The sequence below is a fragment of the Ornithorhynchus anatinus genome, chromosome 17, assembly GCF_004115215.2.
Source record: "Ornithorhynchus anatinus isolate Pmale09 chromosome 17, mOrnAna1.pri.v4, whole genome shotgun sequence".
Taxonomy (NCBI): Eukaryota; Metazoa; Chordata; class Mammalia; order Monotremata; family Ornithorhynchidae; genus Ornithorhynchus; species Ornithorhynchus anatinus.
In genome coordinates this window covers 25,811,726-25,837,006 of record NC_041744.1, presented here as the reverse complement: position 1 = coordinate 25,837,006, position 25,281 = coordinate 25,811,726, and the positions used below count along the sequence as shown (strand labels likewise).

Below are 25,281 nucleotides of genomic sequence, written 5' to 3'. Positions count from 1 at the left end.
TGCAATTAAAACAAAGGTTTAATGAAGAATGAGCAAAACATTAACACTTTGGAGAATAAATTCCTTCAATCTCATGAGTTAAGTACTGTTGGTTCAAGATACATGCAATAGAAATCAAGTCCCCAAATTGACATTTCAGTTTCAATTCAGCAGTTTCGTGGCCCTAAGTGAAATAAAAAGGGAAAACGTGGGAAAGAATGAGGGAACACTCCAATCAAATCCAGAGAGCATATGCAATTAGGTATTTCCACTTTTAAATTCTTCTGTGAAGTTGACTATATTACTCTTGGAATAATATAATTGTCATAACTGTAAAGTTAATTCTCTGTCTCCTGATTTCTTTTTTTTTAGGCTTTGTTATAAAAATAATACTTTTGAAAGGTAATTATTTAAAATTATGAATACAAAAGGAGATTCTACTACACAGATAGTAAGTTTGTTTTTCCATCAAGAGATATTGACCATTTAAATTTTTTATGTAAAGAATTATTGCTCAATAAATACAGAAGTGGAGTTTTTCTTTCCTTAACACTGATGGCCAAATTATAAGCATGTGAAAGGTACATCTAGTAATAGTGCTTAGTACAGTGCACTGTGAACAGTATATGCTCAATAAATACCATTGATTGATAATGCAATATTAAAAGGATTACAAAAATAGAAATCAGTGGTGATAAGAGAAATCAAATTGTTTTGTGTTTAACAAAAAGAGTTTTGAATAAATATGGAATTGATTTAAATACACAGCATTATTGAGAAATTACCATTTTAGATAACAGTTATACTATCTTGTTATGTTAATCAGATTACGTACTTTGAGGTTTTATGATACATGAATTAGTATACATGTAATTCTAATAGTCTTACACCTCACTCTGTATTTTATCCAGAATGTCTACCAACACTTATCCACCAGTAACACTTCCAAAATAATTTAGTCCTTTTGTAGATAGATTAATCAGTACTAACCTGTAGAAACTATTTATCAAATAACATGGACTCAGATACAAATTAAATTATTCAAATGGATGGGTGAAAAGGAGGGTAAAAATGGGTATAGATGAGGAAGTGAAAGATTAATTATAATATTACCAAAGATGCGTTTGCATTTTCCTCAATGCACAGAGGACATGTTAATTTGTATTATAGTTATTTATAAGTGCTTACTTTGTGCCAACCAAGGTGCCAATAGCCAGGGTAGATTTAAGATGAAGAGAATTATATGTAACGGACACTTTGTTCCATTCTGTGACCTGGAGAAAAGAAAAATTAATTGTGAAAACCTCTTGGAGGAATTATACTTTGAAGAGGACTTTGAAGTTGGTGAGAGCTCTGATCTGAAGATTTGAAAGGGAAGAACATCTTAGGCAGGATGAAGGGTATGAGCAAAGCGTTGGAAGCAGGACAGTCTAAGAGGTTAAGCTCCATTTTTTTCTTTAAAAACAGTTTATCCTGTCTATTTTGTTTATGTAACTAAGCATAGAGTAGCTTTTTGTTTGCTTTCTCCTCCCATGGTCCTCACACCGTGGCCTGCCCTGTGAATATATGTGTGTGTATATATGTTTAAAACGGTTGACAGTGAACAAGATACATATTTCATGCAGATCAGTGATTGATACAGTGCTAAGGACACAGTAACTGCTCAATGAATACCACTGATTATTATTTATAGAGTGCTTGAAATTGCTTTCCTTACTATTACTGCCCTCCTGAATTTTGCTTACTACACATTTACAGATTTCTGAGGAATGTTCCAATTTGATCACAGCTGGATTTAGTTGATAAGTTTTATTTCACAGAAATCTCACTTTTTGTCCTAGTATATGAATGGTGACATGGCCTATGACCCTTTTATGCCATATTTCTTTATTCATCTGTGTAGAATCAATAGGTAACTATAAATTCCTTTTTCTCTGACAGTCTTTTGCAACAGCTAAATGAGATACTTCATTTATCTTCACTGTACATTTACTTATTGTGTAGTCAGAATTTGTGTCCCTCTTTGTGGACTCAGGGTGCTAAAAATAACCAAAATGTGGCTGAAGCAAAGGTGGGGAAAGTGGAATTCCCTCTCCATGTACATTCAGTTTTATGTCAGATTCATCTCTGATCAAAGAGGAAAAATATTTTTCAAAGGAACATTTATACCACTTTTGCTGCTTGGAATAGTGCATCTTTGAGTCATCTCTTTAGGGGTAGCTGTCTTTGGAAGAGCCGCAAAGATGGAAGAAATGCCAGATTCACTTGAAATGTAAAGGACTTTAATCCTGCCATCTTTCTCCTCTTTTTCCACTTGTTAGTGTTACGGCCTCTTGTAAACTCTAGTAAAAGGTTTGGTGGGTGAGGCAGTAAAAGGTGTTAGCTCAAAGGAGCCTTTCCTCATTTGGAAATTTCAACTAATTTTTGCCATTTCTATTCCCTGTTACCTAGATAACTGAGAGTTGTTAGTAGTTCACCCTGTGCTTAGTCACTCAATGGCTTCAAACACCTAATTCCAAAATACTGCCACAAGGATACTAGGGAAATGACTGTAGATTTAAAAACTTTGAAAAACATATCACTGTATTATTGAAATGCTGCTCAAGTTAAAAGCCTAAAAATGATGGAGTGGACAGAAATTTTGATAAAGATTCCTGAGGCATAATAAACTCATTGATTTGAATGCCCATTATAGTGTAATTAAGTTATTGACATTTGATAAAGAGATGAAGATAACATTGCGGAGAACAAGGAAAATCAATGTTTTAAATGAGCCTATCTTCTGCTGTTTGATGAATTAGATAAACCCAAATGATGGTGATTACTTAATCCCTGAGATACAATTCTTATAAACTTAATATCTCTCCTAAAAGATACACAAGTAGTGGACAGGCATTCATAAACATATAGGGAATTCTCATTTTAGAAATAACCTTCAATTACCTTAATGCAGAGCCTTTTCCTTCCAGGTTTTTACATGAGAGTTTGAAATTGAGTCTTTAGCAATTGATAAACAAAATGCTACTGTCCATTTAAGGAACTATCCATACATTAAGATAGATTCCTATTAGAAAAATATGTAAAATTTTTCCAATATCATGAGTATATCGGAGTAGAAGGTGATACAGTGTCACAAGAAAGGGCTGTGTGATTTCTCTGATATCAGTGATAGACTGACCACTGATGGCATTCACCACATGTATTCTTTGAGAAGCAAAACAGATGTATTTTACATTGAATATATTATGTGGGTCATGCAACATAGCTGCAATGATGTCATCTGGAACTTGCAGTGGAAATAAATGGACATTACCATTCTTCTGGTCTGTAATCTCCCTGTGGGCAGGGATAATCATCTTTATTGCACTTTCTCAGTACTCAAGAGTTGTACTCTGCTTCATGTGTTTCTCTGTCCACATTATTGATTAAGTGTTTGATTGATTGAGAATCCCTGCCTCCTCAGTCCTTCGCTTCAGAGCCATTGCATTCACCTCCCTAGTCAGTGTTCCAGTGGGTGCCTCCTTCATGTCATGAGACTTGGTGGCAGAGGCAGAAGGGAGGTGAATATTTTAAAATCACATGCGTAAAGTTATCCATTGCTACATCAGTCCTAGAGAAAGAACAAAGCATCTGAGAACTGGCCCACCTAATTTAAAATTTGACACTGTAAACTCAGCTGTGGCAAAATGTATGCCAGTTCTGTCCTACTGTACTCTCCCAAACATTTAGTACAGTGTTCTGCACGTAATAAGATCAGTAAATACCAGTGATGATCATGATGGTCATGATGAATGGTTACCCTACTTGGTCATGAAGGATAATGTTTCCTTAATGTGTTCTAGAAGTCTCTGTTCATGAAATAGGAGAGATGTCTATATGTATTTATGGATATGCCCATAAATCATTTATACATGTTTGTGTGTGTCTGATTAGATATTACATTCATTAATTCATTCAGTCATATTTATTGAGCATTTACTGTATGCAGAGCAGTGTACTGTTTGAGAGAGCACAACACCGTAATAAATAGATTCCCAGCTCATAATAAGTTTACAATCTAGAGGATGAGTGACTGTAGATAGGTTCCCTGCCCTCCAGGAGCTTACAGTCCCGTGTGCAAAAGCGATGCAGGAGGCAGAGTCTGGGGGAAAGAAGAGAGGTTAATCATGATGGGCTTCCTGGAGGAGAGATGATTTTAAGATACAGGCTAATTTTTCATTCATGCATTCATTAAATCGTATTTATTGAGATTTAATTTACTGTGATTTATTGAGAGCTTACAACATATATATATATATATATATATATATATATATATGTGTGCAACTATTCAATATGACTAGACCTTTCATCCTATTCATTTCTAAAATAAATGTGCTGAGCTACAAACTGGAAGAATCTGGCCCAACTGTTTATTTCCAGTTGGAGAAGAAGTCATTCATTAAAAGTTTTTGGCTCCGAAGCAGTAAGAAATTGCATTTCATTTTTTTCTGAGCTATTCCCCAAGCTGTGACAGTACATTATATAGGATTTTAAACTGTCTGCATGCTACATATTTCCTTCTTTTCCCCTTCCTTCACAGTGAGAGGTGTGTAAGTAAGCAACTGGTGAAAGGTGGGTTTTTTTCATTTTTCAATATTTCCTTTGTTTTGATTTTTCAAATATTTTATCAGCAGTGAAATGGAAGGAATTTGGTACAGTTTAATTCAAACATGAATTCATAAGGGTAAGATTTTGTAGAAAAATAGCTGTGTTCTTTGGCTAAGAAAGTAATTTGACTATAATTAAAAGCTAATATGCTTCATTTTGGAACAAGAACCATTGAGCACTTTGTCACTTAAAATGTGTCACACAGAAAAAGTTACAGGTATCCTCTTTTTTTTTAGCTAAATGTAATTATTATAAATGCTGTTTCATTTGAGCTTGGGAGAGCACAATAAACCTGAGTGGGTAATAATAATAATAATGTTGGTATTTGTTAAGCGCTTACTATAATAATAATAATAATAATGTTGGTATTTGTTAAGCGCTTACTATGTGCCGAGCACTGTTCTAAGCGCTGGGGTAGACACAGGGGAATCAGGTTGTCCCACGTGGGGCTCACAGTCTTAATCCCCATTTTACAGATGAGGGAACTGAGGCACCGAGAAGTTAAGTGATTTGCCCAAAGTCACACAGCTGGCAAGTGGCAGAGCCGGGGTTAGAACCCATGACCTCTGACTCCAAAGCCCGTGCTCTTTCCAGTGAGCCACGGTGCCGAGCACTGTTCTAAGCGCTGGGGTAGACACAGGGGAATCAGGTTGTCCCACGTGGGGCTCACAGTCTTAATCCCCATTTTACAGATGAGGTAACTGAGGCACCGAGAAGTTAAGTGACTTGCCCACAGTCACACAGCTGCCAAGTGGCCAAGCCGGGATTTGAACCCATGACCTCTGACTTCAAAGCCCGTGCTCTTTCCACTGAGCCACGCTGCCTAGTTCCCCTATGTAGACAATCCTTGACCTCAGGAGCTTATAGTTTAAAGGGGGAGACTGATATTAAAATCAATTGCAGATATGTAAATCGGTGCTGGAGGGCTGAGGGTGGGATAAATATCTTCATCAGGAGAAGCATAGTGTCCTAATGCAAACAGCATGGGTCTGGGAGTCAGAGAACCTCAGTTTAACCCTGGCTGTATCACCTACCTTTTGTTTCATCTTGTGCAAGTCACTTACCTTCTCCAAGACTCAATTTCCTCCTCTGTTTAAAATAGAGATTTAATTCCTTTTTCCCGCCTACTTAGACCACAAGCCCCATGTGGGGCAGGAACTCTGCCCAAAATGATTATCTTCTATATTCCCCAGCATCAAACAAAGAGTACTATCATTATTATTATTGTTTTTGTCCTTGTAGTATTACTATTGAACAGCCTACCAAGGGCAATTCCGGGAACTCTTTCCCTGGAAGTTTGGAATTTTGACTTATAAAATTGCTGCTTGAATTTCCTGGTGGCCTCCTAACTACAAGGTCATGTCTGGGGAAGCTCAGTGTTTAATAATGAATGTATTCCAAAGAGAATTAATGGCAATTGCACAACATAAACTAAGCCATGTGGTTCAGAGGATGGTTTGGGAAAAAAAAATCAAAGTTAAGGGCTGAAGTGAAATTTAGGCTAGAGCCATCACTACTAAAGTCAGTCTTGATAAAGCAAATACATCAAATAGATAAAATTGGATTTGTTACTGGGGACATGCAAGATGTTTAACTATGCTCCACACTCTAAGATCACACATTACAGATACAAAGGCCAAAGGACCTGCAAAATTGGGTAAAATCCTAGTGAACCACCAAAGCATCCTTTGTAAATAACTGACACACTTATACAATTCTTAAATGGTTGTATGCTTGCAAGGCTTAGAAAAACAATTACTTAACCCTACCAGAGTATGAGTTAAAAGAACAGCGGCAAATAATGACAGACAAAAGACAAAATGATAAGGAGTATGGGTCTAGTGGAAAGAATGTGTGTTCTAAACCTGGCTCTACCACTTTTATGCTGTGTGAACTTGGGCAAATCACTTTACTTCTGTGAGCAACAATTACCTCATTTGTAAAATGGAGATTAAGATTGTGAGTCCCAAGTGGGACAAGGACTGTGTTCAATCTGTTTAGCTTGTATGTATCCCAGCACTTAGTTCAGGGCTTGTCATATAAGTGCTTAACAAATGCCATTTTTAAAAAAAGTCCCATGTAATCTGTGAAAGAAAACGTATGATAGAATTTAAATAAGCTTGGAAAGCAGCAGTTGATGAGGGAAAAAAACATTATTATTCCTCATTATTCTATGATATGTTAAAGATATTTTCCATTAGAAACAGAGATGTTGACTTTCATGAACAATGAAGCCTACAGTAATTCCAAATAAAATTCCAAATGAGAACACTAAAAATTTCAAATAATTCAAAATAAAAATTGACTTTTTCATAATTGCTGTAGACATGACTTCTGATAGCTTATTTTTTCCCCATAGATAGATTTTAAAATAGCTTTAGAAATTCATATTAGCACTTCATTGATTCTATTGACAGTTCCTGAAATGGTAAGGACAATTAAAACATGTGCTGTGAATTCCTTAAGGAAAATGAAATTACAGGTCCTTTATTTCAGTGCTTAGATTAGCCGTCATGTCACACTGGGTTTTCCTGCAGAGAGCAGTGCTTAAAATGAATTATGAAACGTTATTTTATTATATGTAAATTACCTGATCAAGTATATTATTTGATTATTTCTAGAAGTGCATCATCTTTTAAGATTACCAATATTTAAATCATTTTATATAGTGCAGAGCTATTTACATTATAATTTTTTTATGTGTGCATTTAAATACAAGTACTGAATTCTTTGTTATTTTTTCACAGTAAAATAAAGGCAAAATAATATACTGGGACTGTGTCAACTCTTTACATATTATCTATCCAGTCTGCTTACCTCCAGTTTGATTTAGGAGATTAAATTTTATATTCAGCAAAGCAAGACTTATACTATGCTAAAACAATAAGCAATAAATTAGATACTGGCAGAAGCATTATTCATGAAGATATATATATTTGGTCTTTCAGTGGTGATGAAGGAAATGGTAATGGCCCTGAGTCTTAGAAAAAGAACATTAAAAATGTTCACTAACTCATAGAAGGTATAAATGTCCATTAATAGGAAATTTTTCATTCAGTTATAATTGAATGGATTCACTTTCAAAAGCTATTTTAATTGTCATCCTGTAGACATTTCAGAGGCAAAAATGTGGATGAAATTAATTGTGTTATTTTAGGCATCATCTTCCTAATGTTAGTGCTTGTATAAATTACAGCTAAATGATATGCTAGAAATTATAGTTTAAAGTTATAGTATTAACTTTAAAGAGTTATTAGTTCTTTTCCAATTCCTGTCATCACCCTGGCTGCATCACATTTTAGAGACATTTCTGTAAGTTCCCTCTAGACTCTAAGCTCCTTATGGGCACAAAACGTGTCTGTCAAATCTGTTATACTGTACTCTCCCAAGTACTTAGTACAGTACTCTACACACAGTAAGTGCTCAATAAATATGATTGATTGACTTTTAAGTGATTTCTGAGAATGACATGCTTATAAGAGTATCTTTTTCAATAAATCTCAAACAAGAACAGGGAAACATTCAAAGACCAGTGAGTGGCTAATGCTTTTTTTTTTTTTTGGTGACTTAAATAGACTGTAAGTTCATGGGGGGGGGCGGGGAGGAGGGGAACATGTTTACTTAGTCAATTGTTTTGCACTTTCCCAAGTACTTAGTATAATGCTTTGTACCCAGTAAGTGCTAAGTCAACAGCTTCGATTGTTTAAACAAGGAAATGAGTAAACATGAGTAATATGAAGACCTTCAGTAATCAGCACCACTTAAGAAAGTCTCAGATAAAACCATTTCTCACATTTATGTTCTCATGGATCAGTTACTTTCACATATCTCTTTAATGGGTTTGTACCTTTATTGTATTGGCTGCTGACAGCACTGAAGAATTGCAGAAACCCCTTTGCCCATTTCCTTACCATAACTCACTGTGAAATAGTGTGTGGCCTAATGGAAAGAACGCAGGCCTGATCTGTGTTCTGATCCAGGTTCTGCCACATGCCAGCTATGCGAGCTTGGGCAAGTCACATCACTTCTGTGTGTCTCCATTCCCTCATTTGCAAAATGGGTATTCAATAGCTGTTTTCCCTCTTACCTAACCTGTGAGCCCCTTATGGGACCTAATTGTCTTGCGTCTATTTCAGTTCTTGTTTGATATAGTGTTTGATACAAAATAATCACTCAACAACTACCACAAATAATACAATATGCATTCCTTTTAGGTTGAAACATTTTCCTTACTTGTGGATATTAATAGGCCAAAAATCACAGTTACCTAGTTATGTCTTATAACTAGAAAAGTTATAAAAGTTTCCATGTAAGTATTCAACAATTATAATCATTTAGAATGCACTCATTTCTGGTATAACTTAGTTGTGATTTTACCCTAATACGAAGTCCTTCAAGAGCATGTTATGGTAGCCATTGGTTACTACTGATTCCATGAAACCACCATGACTGACATATTATTAATCACTGAATCCATGGTATTTATTGAGTCATTATTGGGTACAGAGCATGGTACTAAGTGCTTGGGAAGGACAATACCACAGAGTTGCTAGATGCGATCCCTGGCCACAAACATTTAAACAGTCTGGAGGGGGAGGCAGACATTACTATAAATAAATAAATTATGGTGTGTACTTAATTCCTTAGGGCTGAGCATGGAGTGTAGATTTGGGAATCATCTGCATATAGATGGGAGTTGAAGGAGTAGGAGCTAATGATTTTATATCTATAGTTCTGTTTTTCATATTGGTGGTATTGATGCCTGTTTACTTGTTTTGATGTCTGTCTCCCCCCTTCTAGACTATTAGCCCGTTGTTGGGTAGGGATTGTCTCTATTGCTGAATTGTACTTTCCAAGCACTCAGTAAGCACTCAATAAATATGATTGAATGAATGAATGAATGAGTCCGCCACATGAGTCGGTGTAGAAGGAGAATAGAAAGGGACCCAGAAATGAGTCTTAAGGGACTCTCCAGTTAGAGAATGAAACGCAGAGTAGGAACCCCTTGAAATAAACTGATAATGAGTGGTCAGAAATTTAGAACCAGTAGAGAACATGGTCAGTGAAGCCAAAGTTCGGTAATGTTTCCAAAAGTAGGGATGATCCAGAGTGTTGAAAGCAGTTGAGGTCAAGCAAGCTTAGGATGGAGTAAGTGCTTAGTATAGTGCTCTGCATATGATTGAATGAATGAATAGAGGTCTTTAGAAATGGCAAGAAGGAGATAATTGGTGAATTTTGAGTGGTCAGTATAATATTTATTTTTTAAATTTAATATTTTAGCTTTAAGATATTTAATCCCCATTTTACAAATAAGGAAACTGAAGCAAAGAGAAGTTAAACAACTTGCCCAACAGACAGTTGGTGGAGCCAGGACTAGAGCCCAGATCTCCTGACTCCCAGAGCTGGGACATCTAATAATAATTTTTCAACATATTAGATCTTTCCAAATGTCCAAGTTTCATATTCTTGAAGTAGTTTTCCATTAGTAGTGATGGCTTTCACTGTCTCATGCTCAATCCTTTGCCCATATCCCATATGATCAGAGCTAATGTATTGTGGGACAGCTGGCTGTGGAGTATCAGGGTTCAAAACAAGCTGAGGGTGCATTGGGCAATTATAGCATCTGAATTTCTTTATAGCTATGAGACCTATATCTTCATCGGAACAATTTCTCCAAGTGAACTTTCATTGACTTTCCCTTGAAACCAATAAAGTAAATGTGAGTTCTCATCTGTAGAACATAACTAATTTGTCCATGGAGCATAGCCTTTGGGACAACAGCAATGAAGACATATTTCCATTTGTAAATAATCTGTGAAGTTGTCTTCTCAGTAATGTTTCAGTAGAATTTCAACATTATTGAGCAATTAATTAGTGAGTAGAAAAATTTACCCTGGAAATTCAAAATGGCATTTTTCTAGCAACTCTCTAATTGGGCATCTTGACCAGTTGTTCAATAATTGTATGGTTAAAAGCAAAAGATTTCCAAAACATTAAGTTTAACATTTAATTCCTCATCAAAAAAGCATTTCATTAAGTTCCTATTTGCCTTAGATGCTTATTGAAATAATTCCTTATCTTAATTTTTAAAATCCAGGGCTGAAATATATTTTGGTGACCACATTATGTGCCATAGAAATTTTTCTTTAATGACTGAGTTAAAGATAAAATTAGATATGAGAAGGAAGTAGAGAGAGAGGAGATCAGTAAAAATAAAATTAATTATCAGGAGACCCAATTTGCTCTACAGAAAATTAACTTTTGGAAATAATAAGTGAGGGTATCTTGGAATTATATAGAAGGATGACCTGTAGCAAAACTACCTAAAATTGTATACTGCACTAAAAAGCTTCCAGACCATCCTGTTTCCTAGAGAAAAAATTGTCGATCAATGTCAGTATTACTCGATACAACTAGGGCCCATACAGTCTTGACATATCCCTTTGTGCCATTTGGCTGTGTATTGTAATTGGTATTCTAATAAATTATCACAATAATTTACAATAATTGTTAGATATTCTCTAGATCCAAAGTGCTTTTAAAGTTAATATGTGAATCCTTTTCCCCAAAAATATTCTCTCCCAAATTTTCTTAATTAGAAACATCTTATTTAGTTCTTTAATTTGTTTAATTTTTAAATAAACAGACATATTCGGATCATTGCTCAGAGAATCTTAAAAAAATAATTGCTTCATTAAGACTATTCAAGTATTCATGGAGTATTGAAATATGGATAATGGCTTGAACATGTCACTTAAATGATCATCTGTCCCCAATTAATACTGATGTATTGCAGTTGTGAGGGCTTTTAATGATCACATTACTGGGAAATTATTGCTGCTCATATAATTTGTCCTTATAATCATGTATTTATCATATATACAAAAGACAAGTCCCCCAAGAGGCCTATTACAATCCTTATTCCACTGATTCTTAATTGGAAGAAAAGACAATTTTTACAGCTCCCTCTGTAAAACCAACTGGGTTTTCGCCACAAAGTATCATTTTTAGTTGCAAAATAGACATGGTACATGTACACTCTTTATAGATAGCTGATATAAATCAACACTTAATTTTAAGGAAGAGACAACCCTTGCTTTAACATAAAATTATGAGCATATTGAGAAAGTGACATTTCACTTTTTCATGGTTCTTTAGTTGAAACAACATTATGTATGTCAAATAATCTATCAGATTACACATACTGCAGTCAAACATGCATGGAGCAATGTTTTAGTCTGAAAACAAGAGTTATATTATTGAGGCAATAGATTAGTCAACAGATTCTAACTGATCTCCTATTTTATAAATTTCCCCACAAGAGAAAGCAAGACTGTTTTACTATTATATTATTGTCCCCCTGTAAAGCATGGTGGCTAATGATAAATAATTTTTAAGAAGTCCAAGTTTCTATTCCAGATTGTTAGGTGAAAAGCATGGTAAATTAGAATATAAAAAAAGATTTCTGTGTATTTTAAAAGACAATATTGAAATTATAGGGGTATGCATGTAAGCATATTCAAATTTTAAAGTCAATGTTAATTAGGAGAAAATTATATTCAGTAAAATTCTAAATCTTAATTTTCTCCTATCTTCTGATCATCACTTGACTTTAACTGCTCTTTTCAAAGGAATTCATTATACTTAAAATGGAATAAACCTGCTATGTTTCAATATAGATTTCCTAACAATTTTCATATATCACTTATAGTAGCTGTAGTGGCAGTGTAAGAAGTTTTAGAATTTTTCCCCATGATATAGTCTCCTTCTTTTGCCCAAGTACCTAAACTCCTTCTCCTTTCCTCAAGTATCCCAAGTCCTCTCTCTTCTCCCTCACAGTGGCCTCAGAAATTGCTAGATACATTAAACTTGTTGATCTACCCCTGAATTTGAATTTTCTTCTGAACTACTCACTACCACAAAAACTAGAACTTTTTTGCTACCAGAACTGATTCTGTATTAATGAAGAAGGGGTTTTGCATTTGAAAAGTAGGTACAAACTACTCAAGAGAGACTTAGTACTCAAACTGGTCAGAGATAGGGACATTTACTCCCATGAAAAGAATGAGTGAGGATAAAAAAAAAGACGGTGTCTCTATTTCTCTCCGATTATGCAACCAATAGTTTAAGTATCAAAATACTGCCTTCAGATACATAGAATCCCATTCAGATTTACAGCTCAAACAAAGATTTAACAAGGCCTCCAAATGTAATCAGTAAATCCTTCTCTGTAAATATGAGCTTCCTTGTCTGATTTCCTTGCCTGACTGCCTCCACAAATATTGCACCTTGAGGTGGTCTCACTCTATACATTCCTATTAGGAAATGAAATATTGATATTGCTCCTTGGCATACCTTTTTATATCCCCAAATTCTCTGTCTGTGTATATGTGTTGTGTATATAATCCAGCAAGATAAATACAGTTTGTACATAATCATAGCTGATCTGGGTTTGTATTTATATCTGCTGGTGATCCCTCTAGCCTTCAAAGATCCCTCTAGCCTTCAAAAATACTATCTGAGTTTTCTTGACAAAATACTTGGACAGCTGGATTTCTCTTTCCAGTGCATTACCTATGTTTTTCTCTGGGGACAATAGAAGATCATGAGACACTGAAGTGCCTAGTGTAGTTGTTTGTGCCTGTAGATGGCTGTATTTGCATAAGGGGCATTGGATTAAGGATGTGTGTGTGTTTAGAAGGGGGGGTGTTCTATTTTCATAAGGAGCTTTTGGATTGTTTGCCTACTCTTGGGCTCCCCTATCTTAACTACCTCCACCTAATTGAAGGTGTGATTGACATCTGCCAATCATAGAATGTAATCTCACCTGTACAGTGTGGCTAGGAAGTGTCTTGCGAGCCTCCCTTCAGGCTCCTTGAAGGGAGCCTCCTTGTTGTCTTCCCTCTGCTTCTCCAGAGAATGGAAAGGAAGTTTGGGGGTTCCATGGGTGTCATGCCACTACCACTTTTTCTCCTAAGGAGAATATAAATAATAATGTTGGTATTTGTTAAGCGCTTACTATGTGCAGAGCACTGTTCTAAGCGCTGGGGGAGATAGAGGGTAACCAGGTTGTCCCACGTGAGGCTCAGTTAATCCCCATTTTACAGATGAGGTCACGGAGGCCCAGAGAAGTTAAGTGACTTGCCCACAGTCACACAGCTGACAAGTGGCAGAGCAGGGATCCAAACCCATGACCTCTGATTCCCAAGCCCAGGCTATTTCCACTGAGCCACGCTGCTTCTCCATAAATGAGGTATGGTGGGGGGAGGGGCTCTAGGGTTGTTGTGCCACCACTACCACCGTTCCTCCTGACGACAAAGAGGAGGCATAGGTGGGATTCGGGTATGTCTTGCTGCCATAGTCTCTCCAGAGGCCAGAGAGGAGGGATGGGGACAGGTGGGCGGGGGAAGGGAGAGACACCAAGACTTGAGGAGCGCCAAGTTGAAGCAGGTGGGGTGGAGCAGGAATCACGGACACAATCCCTCTTCCCTGATCCTTCTCTCTCTCCCCACTCCAGTCTATTCTTCACTCTGCTGCCCGGCTCATCTTCCTGCAGAAACGCTCTGGGCATGTCACTCCCCTTCTTAAAAACCTCCAGTGGTTGCCTATCAACCTCTGCACAAAACAAAAACTTCTCACTCTAGGCTTCAAGGCTCTCAATCACCTTGCCCATTCCTACCTCTCCTCCCTTCTCTCTTTCTACTGCCCACCCCACACGCTCCGCTCCTCTGCCGCCCACCTCCTCACCGTCCCCTGTTCTCGCCTATCCCACCGTCGACCCGTGGGCCACGTCCTCCCGCGGTCCTGGAACGCCCTCCCTCCTCACTTCCACCAAACTAATTCTCTTCTCCTCTTCAAAACCCTACTTAAAGCTCACCTCCTCCAAGAGGCCTTCCCAGACTGAGCTCCCCTTTTCCGTCTGCTCCCTCTACCCCCCCCTTCACCTCTCCCCAGCTAAACCCCCTTCTCCCCCTTTCCCTCTCCTCCTCCCCCTCTCCCATCCCATCCCCTCAGCACTCTACTCGTCCGCTCAACTGTATATATCTTCATCACCCTTTTTATTTTGTTAATGAGATGTACATCACCCTGATTCTATTTATTTGCTATTGTTTTAATGAGATGCTCTTCCCCTCGATTCTATTTATTGCTACTGTTCTTGTCTGTCTGTCTCCCCTGATTAGACTGTAAGCCTGTCAAAGGGCAGGGACTGTCTCTATCTGTTACCGATTTGTACATTCCAAGCGCTTAGTACAGTGCTCTGTACATAGTAACTGCTCAATAAATACTACTGAATGAATGAATGTCCCCTGGTCAACTGGCTGGCAACTATCTAATTTGAACCACCTACATATGCAGTAGATGAGGTGCCTAAAAAAAGTGGCCACTTATTGGATCATAGTTCAAAATAAGCTAATCCTTCATGGAACCCTGGGGATGACTATAACATGACAGTTGGAACATGCCCTTTTAAATCATGTCTAAGGATTCTAAAAATCTATTGTTCTTCCCCATGTTTTTCATCTCCTTAATCAAATTTGTATAGACAGTGGGATTTTCAGTCTTCTGTGGGACTTCTCCAAAATATTACAATTGGCAATGAAATACAATTCCATTCATTCTCTGAGAAGCAGCATGCTTTAGTGGAAAGAGCCTAGGATTGGGAGTCAGGAAACTCGAGTTCTAATACCAGCTCCTCCACTTACCAGCTATATAACTTTTAGCAGGTTACTTAATTTTTCTGTGCCTCATTTGCCCCATTTGTCAAATGATGGGTTACAAACCTGTTCTCCCTCCACCTTTGACTGTAAATCCCATAAGGACAAGGGGCTGTTTCTGATCTGACAATATCTATCCCAGCACTTAGCAAATACAATTATTGTTATTATTAGCTATGATCCATTTGGGAGCAAATATTCAAGAAAATCCAAAATTCCAAGCGCTTAGTAGAGTGCTCTGCACATAGTAAGTGCTCAATAAATACTATTGAATGAAAATCAAATCTTCATAGGTAACCTATGGCCAGCACTGTTTTATTGCAAGGCAGTGTGACAGAAAGTCTGCAGGGTCTCCTCCCATGTGAAATTGTTGCATACTTTAAACCTAGGGTAAAGTTTCTTTACTCATTCATTCATTCATTCAATAGTATTTATTGAGTGCTTACTATGTGCAGAGCACTGTACTAAGCGCTTGGGATGAACAAGTCGGCAACAGATAGAGACAGTCCCTGCCGTTTGACGGGCTTACAGTCTAATCAGGGGAGACGGACAGACAAGAACAATGGCATGAGACAATCACAAATCATTCCCCAAAACCAAAAGTTAAACTTGACTTTTTGAACATGAACTGAGCCATTTAAATAGTTAAAATTTGAAATGGTTGCGACTGAGACTAGGATTAAGATTAGGGTTTATGTTAAAGAGTTATGGTTAGGGTTATTTGATTTTGAGGATGATGGGGTGTTTTTGAGAGAATGCTAAAGATTTGTCTATTATTCATTCAGTCATAGTTATTGAGCACATACTGTGTGCAGAGCACTACACTAGGCACTTCAGAGAATACAATATAACAGTAAATAGATACATTCCCTGCCCACAATTATTCACTCACAAGTAGTTTCCTTCTCTACAATTTTGCATTTCCTTTGGCCTCTAGGACATATCTACATGGATAACCCGCTGTTATGATAAACTAAAATGATCAATACTGAACTCATTTTCCTCATCAAATCCTCTCCTCTTCCTACTTTTCTACTCAAACAGGACATCATCATAATATACGCTACCTGCAAAACATATAACCTAGGTTTTACCCTTGATCTCTCCCACTTTTTGAAACCCCATATTAATTCTATCAGGAAATCCAATTGTTCTATACTCCACCATATTTGCACAATCTGATCCTTCCTCTCCATCTAAGCAGCCATCGTACAACTAGTCATACTCCACCTTGACTTCTGTGTCACTCCCCTAACTTCTGAGGGATTCTGGGATTTGTAATCCATTTGTAGAGAAGGCTGGCAAGAATATATTTGCCACCTGGCAGCTTACAGGCGTTCCAGTGCTAACTGTACCTTCATGCCTGAATATTCATAAAGCAAGTTTCTATTAGCACTCCTTTCCCCTCTTCCTCTTTTAATTGCCATTTGTTTTTAAGATCTCTGTCCATCAATGGGACTAGTTGAGCTTTGAGTTTCTGTTTTGCCGGCAAAGCCAGAGAGCTTAAGAGATGTATGCTGAAACTTATTTGGGTAGTCTGTTCCCTTCTTAGACTCCAAGATTTGGAATGTTACACTCACTTTGATGGAGGATGTCTAATTTGAAATAAGTGAAATTGATTAAAATAAAAATCATGCCTGAGCAATTTAATTCAAGCTTAAGTCTAAGAAAATATATTTTAATTTTTCTCTAATACCTTTACCACTGCCATATCATTTTGATAGAATATGACCAACTGTATGATGATCATGATACATAATAATGTCCATGATTTGATTATTTCAAATGATATACCTACTGTCTGATTTTGAAGCATTTAGAGAAATTGTAGTCAATGAAATGTTTAATGAGTTGTTTTGCTACTAAATTGGTGGCCACAGGACTTAAGCAACTGATAAAGAAGTTTCTTCCCTAACTTTTAAAGTAAAATAGCATGAAAGATGACCTAAGACACTTCTACAATGCACCTCTCCCCATCTGTCAAAGAAACCTTGAATTGGGCTTGAAAAGTCATATGCCAGCATATGACTTAGGTGTGATATAAGGACAGACAAGTTATGAAGTCTGAAAAATAGAATTTGTAATGGAACCACTGACCCAGAAGCCTCATGAATGTGATGCTGTAATAGCTACTTCTTGGTACTTTCTTTCCATCCCCTGGCTAGGTAAGGGAAAGAAAATGTGCTACACATTTATTGACTTGGAACTCAGAATGCTGCCAAGAATAAATTTGCCACTTGACAGCCTACTGGTGTTCAAGGGCTAACTGCATCTTTATGCCTGAATGTTCATGGATCCAGTTTGCTCTAGCACTCTTTTCCCCTTTCCCTCTTTTAAATGCCATTTCTTTTTAAATTCAATCAATTGTATTTATTGTTTACTGTGTGAGTAGCACTGTACTAAGTGCTTGGGATCTTATAACAATAAACAGACACAATCTATGTCAATCAATGGGACTAGTTAGGTTTTGAGTTTCATTTTTGCCTTCAGGTAGCTATATTTTTGGCTGGGTGGAAATTTCTTGCTTTATTATTCTATCTACTCTGACGATCCCATTACTCCCATTATTCAAAGCATCTGTAGAGAAGACTGACAAAGAATAAATTTGCAGCACAACAGACTACTTGTGTTCAAGGGCTAACTACTTTCATGCCTTATGTTTCATAGAGGACACTCTTGGATACTCATTTTTTTTCACTTTCTCTGAAAGTGGCATCCTACTTCCAAGAGCCACTCAGATAATTGTGATGGCTAGAGAGAGTTGATCTTAGCAAAACTATCCTTAAAACAAGGTGAGATCATCAATTTTCACTGAAATTATCTAAAATTTGAATGTCATATAAATGAGGTAAAAATTAACCTATTTGTTTTTCAGTATTGTCACAAAAGACACTTGGGTCTGTAGAAGATAATTCAATGACAGAATAATCAAAAGGAATATTAAAAAGTGAAATGACTCCACAAGTGTGGTCAGCAAAACAAAATTAAATTATTTAGGAAATCCGTTCACTTCACTGAATACTAAAAGTATAAATATCTGTTCAGTAGTAATAATAGTACTTGTTGGAAGTAGTGTAGACTAGTGGATAGTGCATGGACCTGGGAGTCAGAAGGACATGACATCTAGTCCCAGCTCCGCCACTTGTCTGCTGTGTGATCTGGGGCAAGTCACTTAACTTCTTTGTGCTTCAGTTTCCTCATCTGTAAAATGGGGATAAAGATTGTGAGTTCCATGTGGGACAGAGACTGTGTCAGACCTGAATAAGTTGTATCTATCTCAGGGCTAAGTACAGTGCCTGGCACATAGAAAGTGCTTAACAAATGCCATTAAAAATAGTATTTTCTAACCACTTACTATGTGCCAAGCACTCTGTTAAGCCCTGGGATTGATAGAAGGTCATCAGGTCCCACATGGAGCTCACAGCCTAAATAGGAGGTAGAACAGGTACTGAACCCCCATTTTGCAGGTAAGGGACTGAAGCACAGAGAAGTTACCCAGGTCCTGACTTCCAGGTCCGTGCTTTTCCTCTAGGCGACACTGTTTGTTTGAAGTAATAATTTGAAACTGTTTGTAATTGTTGTAGGAACAAGACAACAGTTTAGTATTTTCTCTTGTAAAATCAGAAAGATCTTATTAAATGTAATATTCTATTAATTCAAGGTAAAATGACAAAATAATGCAATAATTTCAAAAAAGTGAGTATTGTTGTCTTATGCAATTTAAACTTACTTATTCAAGGGAAAATGAGCCTTCCTGTTCTCAGAGTGCTCCATGATCATAAACTTTTAAAAAAGAATATAAAAAGAGAATTAACTATACTTAACAGTATCACACTATTCTTCCTATACAAGATTTAAAGAAAAATTCCTATAGGGTATCTTCCTGCGCAACACGAAATTTATAGAGTCTTGCTGAGTTTTGCATAGTAAAGCTTGTTAATGCTTCCCTTCGATGGAGCTAATAGCAGCACTATCTGCTCATAGTCTCCTGTTATAGGAGAAAGTGGTCTTGTGATAGGCACAGGTTATCAACAGGTACTTCAGGAGTGAGTGTTAAAACAAAAATGGGACTGAAAGACCACTTGGATATTTCTCCAATATATCCCATGTGACTTAGTGGAAAGAGCACAGGCTTGGGAGTCAGAGGTCATGGGTTCTAATCCCATCTCTGCCACTTTTCAACTGTATAACTTTGGGCAAGTCACTTAACTTCTCTGTGCCTCAGTTACCTCATCTGGAAAATGGGGATTAAGATTGTGAACCACACCTGGGACAACCTAATAACCTTATGTCTCCCTCTGTGCTTAGAACAGTGCTTGGCACATAGTAAGTGCTTAACAAATATCATCATTATTATTATTATTAGGGGATAGAATTGAGGTTGTTCAGTGAAAACAGAAAAGGAACAGGGCTATGATCACAAAGGGTCACCAAATGCTGGAAAGTCATGGAAATAGACTCCTGGATAGTCAATATTTTCTGTTTGAGATCAGGGCAAGTAATATTCTAAAATTTATCACTAATAAAATTCCACCTATTCATCATTAACTTAATGGCTTGAGGACTAAGAAAAGCTTCAAACCAGCAAAGATAACAGCAGTAGGCTTGTAAAAAAAGGCTAATTCTGGTTGAGGGGGCAGCAAAAAGAAAATCATCAAATTGATTTTGGTGGGGGGGGGGCATTTCTCATGAGATACTTCCAATGCTAAAGAACTAAAAGTCAAAATCATCCCTATTCTTGGCCAGTAACTCAGTTCTGCCTCCCTGAGAAAGACCCATTTTGAATATGGTTGTACTAATAAAATTGGTTTGATGATGTGTAGATTTTTAAAAGCACTTTTTTCTGCATGGATGAAGCCAAATGCTATGAGCTACATAAGCCAAAACACCCTTCTGCTTTATTCCCTCTCCTGAGTCCACCCAGGATTTGCAACATCAGTGCGTTTACTTGATTTCTGAATTTTTCCACCTGCCTGTCCCAGTATTCTGCTCAGGACTAGTTTCAGTCAGTAAGTGAGAAAGACAGTTACCCCAGGATGTACTTAGAGGTGAGTGGTTGAAAATTAGAAGAAGAATTTTTAACTCTGGAGAGTTTATATTCAAAAGAGTGACAATTTTTTTTCCTGCCTCACAGTGGCCAAATGTCCAAATGCAGGGATAATGAGCCAGGTTTCAAGGACAACATTCAGAAACAAAACACACAGAATCATTTTGGCAATATGGCATCAGTGTGGTCATATGTAGATATGAGCATCCTAATCAACTGCATTTATTATGAGGTTACTGTGCACTGTGAATGGGAGAATACAATACAACAGAGTTGATACATATGTTACCTGCCCACTAGGAGTTTACAGACTAGATGGGGAGACAGACAGGTAAATTAAACGAAGCTATTTTAGCTGTAGAGAGAAGTTGCCTTTTAAAAGCACTATATTGGGTTAAATCAACACTGTAGTGATCCTACTGTGGGGTACGTATATGGATGTAGGCATATGCATTTCCTTCACATTCACCAGTAGTTTGTTATGCTGGTTTTTTCAGTAGATCTCTCAGCATCAAGGATGGTATAGTTTATTTAATTTTGTGGGGGGTTTTCTTGTTTTCAATTTGGTGATTTCCCCTGTTCTCTATCCCCCACCTTGCCACACACACACACACACACACACACACACGCACGCACGCACACACACACTATTAATAGGTTCCTTTGTTGTGACTAACAAAAAAAAAGTAAAAAAAAAAATGTGTCGTCTGAGACCTCATAGTTGAGATCTCACAACATATGGTAATACCAGCTGTCAATCTGTTTGTTTGGGGATTTTGGATTCTAGGATGTATGTGTGAAATAAATTAATATTTTTAAAAAATAATTTTCACTGCATTTTGGGATGGGACTTTTAAAATTACATGTAAACTTTAAACATTGGTTAGGTGCAACAAATCTCTGATATATAATTGACATTTTCCTTATATGTCTCTATTGCCATAGTTTGAATAGTTAAAATAAATAGCCACTTTTTCATATGTCTAATGGGATTTATTATGCCATATTGGGAGCAGTAATAGCATGAAAATAAAATCCAGAACTTGTTCCTTACTCAGTGCTATTTGTTCATGGCTATGTGTGGATGGAGTTTGAAAATTCATTCCCCCTTTGACACTGGAAACTGATTATGCCTTTTTTTCATCCTCTTGATGAGAGGCATACTTGGCAGCATTATAGAGCTGGTCTGCCAGTGGCCATGCAGAACAGAGGTAGCTGGAAAGTGATCTTCTAATTTTGGCTTGGCCAAAGAGGTAAATTCAGCTGAGGAGCAGAGGGAGATTGTTTTCCTCCCTGAAAAAGACACTGTGTATTCTCCTTGATGCAGTGAGGTACATTTAGTACATTGGGTTTAAAAATATTTTTCATTTTTTTCTATGAGCAGAATATTCGTGAGAACTTATATTTCATTAAATGAAAATATTTGTATTCTTCATTTTAAAGAAATAAAATAAGAAACATTGGATTTTTAGATACAGAAGATTTGCCAAATCTCATTATTAAAAGGATCTGTAGGTTCATTCTCTCATATAGTATCTCACCATCTTTTTTCCTTTGTTCTTGGATTTCAATAAACCTGGGCTATTTTAGTGACTGAGATTATGCCTCTCTTTTGACTTGAAGTATTCAAGTAGGTAAATGTATTATTTTCCTGGATCCCTAATTAAATTGAATTTAATAATTCTGTCTCAGAAGCCACGGAGACTTGGTAGAAAAATCACCTTTCAAAATTGAAAGTCAGATCCAAAGATAACTTCGGTGAGAATGTTAAGATTATTCATCATAATCTATCAATTTAATATAATGTATTTTATGTATTGTGAGAGTAAAATATTCTGAGAAAACACATTAATAGCATACAACAACCTAAAAATTGTTTTTAACATAACAATGATAGCAACCAAAGCACATAGCTTTACTTTTTTCAAAATTTTACAGACCAGAAATAAAATATATTAACGCAAGTAATTCAAACCTTAAAAAGCAGTCTCATTCTTAATTGTATTGCATGGATATGTCTCTGTCCTTTGTCATGTAGTAACTCGTTTTGCAAATTACCTTACAATTATATATTGAGTTTATATCATTGAAAGGAACATATTGCTAGTGCAACTTATAAGACATAGGTTAGATTGTTAAAAATTAATGTAAAACACCTAAAATGCTCTAAATTATGCTTCCATTCAGATTTTTGATCCTTTTTTAATGAATCCTTTTATCATCACCAAAATAAGTCCAAAACTAAATATAGAATTGGAAAAAAAGGAAAAGGACCATCATCACTCTTGCCCTTATAAAAAACAAATATTTGGATTCTATCACATACAAGATATGTACTTGGCTTAGGGAAAATATATAACATATTTAAGGTCTCTGCTCTCAAGTATTTTACTTTCCCAGGGTGGTATTGAGCATATTTAATAAAACTAATCTTTCAATGATGTGATTTATCAATCTCTTACAATTTGCAAAGCAATGTGCTAAGTAGCTGAGATGAAGGCATGAATCCTAGAGCCATATGAGGCTCACAATTGAAAGGGAGATGTTAAGAAGGTATTATATGTGTTAGAACATATCTGAAGCTCTAAGTGGAGATAGGGAAATAATTTGCAAAAATGATTGATATAAGCAGTCAAATCACATCATTCAAGCCTCAGAGATTGGCCTGAATTACAGTAGGTGGTTTAGCATCTGTCAATCAAACCAACAGGAGACTTACCAACGAAATCACCACTTGATTTTGTAAACAAAGGCCACTGACTCAGTCACATTCATGGGAACCAAAAAAATTATTTCACTCAAACTGCATTTCTAGTAAGTCAAAACATACTGACAAAAACAAAAAGAGACACTCTGTGCAGCAGTAAATAACTCAAAGCATAGAAAAATGAAGAGTGGTTTATGTAATTTTGGTGGCAGTACTTAGGTCTTAAAAATATGAGTAATTTTCATTCCATATGGTTAGAGTTTATCAAGTAGAAACTCCTTAGTATTGGCTTAAAAGCACTCAGTCATGTTGCCCCATCCTATTTTATCTTGCTGATTTCCTACTGCAACCCAGCATGCTCACTTTGCTTCTCGAATGCCAACCTACTCACTGTACCTCAGTCTCATCTATTGCCACCTGTACTCGTTGTACCTCAATCTCATTTATCTTGCCAGTGCCCTGACTCTGGCCTGGAGCTCCATCACCCTTCATATCTGAGAGACATAGATTCGCCTCACCTACGAAGCCTTATGAAATCACACCTCATCCAAGATGTCTTCCCTGACTTAAGTCCTCATTTCCTCTACTCATATGCACTTATATGCTTCTATAGAAACATACAAATCTGTTATGTGATTTCAAGCCCTGTGTTAGTTAGCCAAACCTGTTGAGTTCCCAATATTAATGCTAATCTGAGGGAAGTTGAAAGGCCTCTTCCTTCTATCCTGCCCTTGCACTTGAATTTGTATCGTTTATTCACCGCGGCCTCAATCCAACAGCACTTACGTACATATACATAATTTATGTGTTTATATTCATGCCTGGTTCACCATCATGACTGTAAGCTCCTTGTGGACAGGGAACCTATTAACTGTTTTATTGTACTCTCCCAAAAACTTAGTAGAGTGCTCTGCAATCATTTAGTCATATTTATTGAGAGCTTACTGAGTGTGAGCAGAGCACTGTACTTATTGGTCTGTCAGATATGAAGAGGGAGGAAGTTCCAGGCCAGAGGCAGGACATGGGCTCAAGATCGGAGGTAAAATAGATGAAATCAAGGTACAGTGAGAAGATTGGCATACAATCAGCTCTCCATAAATGCTTGATTGATGGACCATTTTCATGGAATCACTTCAAAATTATACATACTCTATAATGCATAGGAATAGTTCACCATTTTTTTTAGGACCTGTGACTTTTTGTAATATTTTCTCTCCTTTTTCTCCATCCCTAGCAAAACAAAGCCAGATAAATTTGCATCTGAATTTGAGTCCACTTTTAAATGCCGTAATAATGTCTGTTTCATCCTTTTGGTATTACAGCTATTGGACAAATGCCCTGGTTTCTGTAATGATGCAGAAAGGAATATACACCTTAGAGTATCCATGGAGTCCAGGAAAATCTCCATGTCTGTCCCATCCAAATGAGGAAGATGACCAATTGTAGATGGTCTAGTTTCCAAGGAGACATGATGTGCACTCATGTGCTTCTATGGAAACACAAACTTGTAATTTGAGTTCAAGCCCTGTGTTAGTCGGCTAGCCAAACCCTGTAGAGTTCCCAATATAAATGCTAATCTGAGGGAAGTTGGAAGGCTTTTTTTGTGCCTCAGAATCTCACTTGTCTACAAATTGCTTTGAAATCCCCAGATGAAAGTTCTACATAGGTATAATATTGGATTTATCATTATTGTAGATACTATATGCAGAAAATGGATGATTAATTTCAGACAAGAAATACAATTTCTAAGTATTTATCAGCAGATATGTATTTGCTCTAGTCTCTGTATGCTATTGGTGTTTTTTTTTCCACTGATAAATCTTAGATTTACCTGATTTATTCTTTTAGATGGCTTTTACCCAATGCTTTGAGAAATATTAGTTTCACTTAGGATCTCCAGATTTCATTTTACTGAAACACATGGTATCCATATCATTGAAAATGATCCTTTGTAAATTCAGGCCATCCATATTCACATGTAGTATCTGTAAAAAAAATTTTGATCCTAATGAAGGATTATAAGCCTTATTGGTACCGATGACTTTATTTTTCTTGACTCTAGGTGAGTTTTTTACCTGACCTCTTGCCAATCATTTTTTTGGAATCAAACTAATCGGTAATATACCTCATAGGTTTGTTTTTCATTTTCAGGAAAAAAGAAACATTTATTCTGTTTCTCTAAT

At 36.7% G+C, this 25,281-nt stretch overlaps 1 long non-coding RNA gene across 1 annotated transcript; it reads right to left on the bottom strand.

Annotated features, from left to right (window-relative positions):
- On the bottom strand, positions 1 to 25,064 carry LOC103170641. Its single transcript, XR_486318.2, has 4 exons — positions 24,930 to 25,064; positions 19,075 to 19,127; positions 1,168 to 1,253; positions 1 to 163 (listed from the first exon to the last, which is right to left on the bottom strand). It is a non-coding gene; the product is annotated as an uncharacterized LOC103170641 (long non-coding RNA).
- Between the last annotated feature and the right edge of the window lie 217 nt (positions 25,065 to 25,281).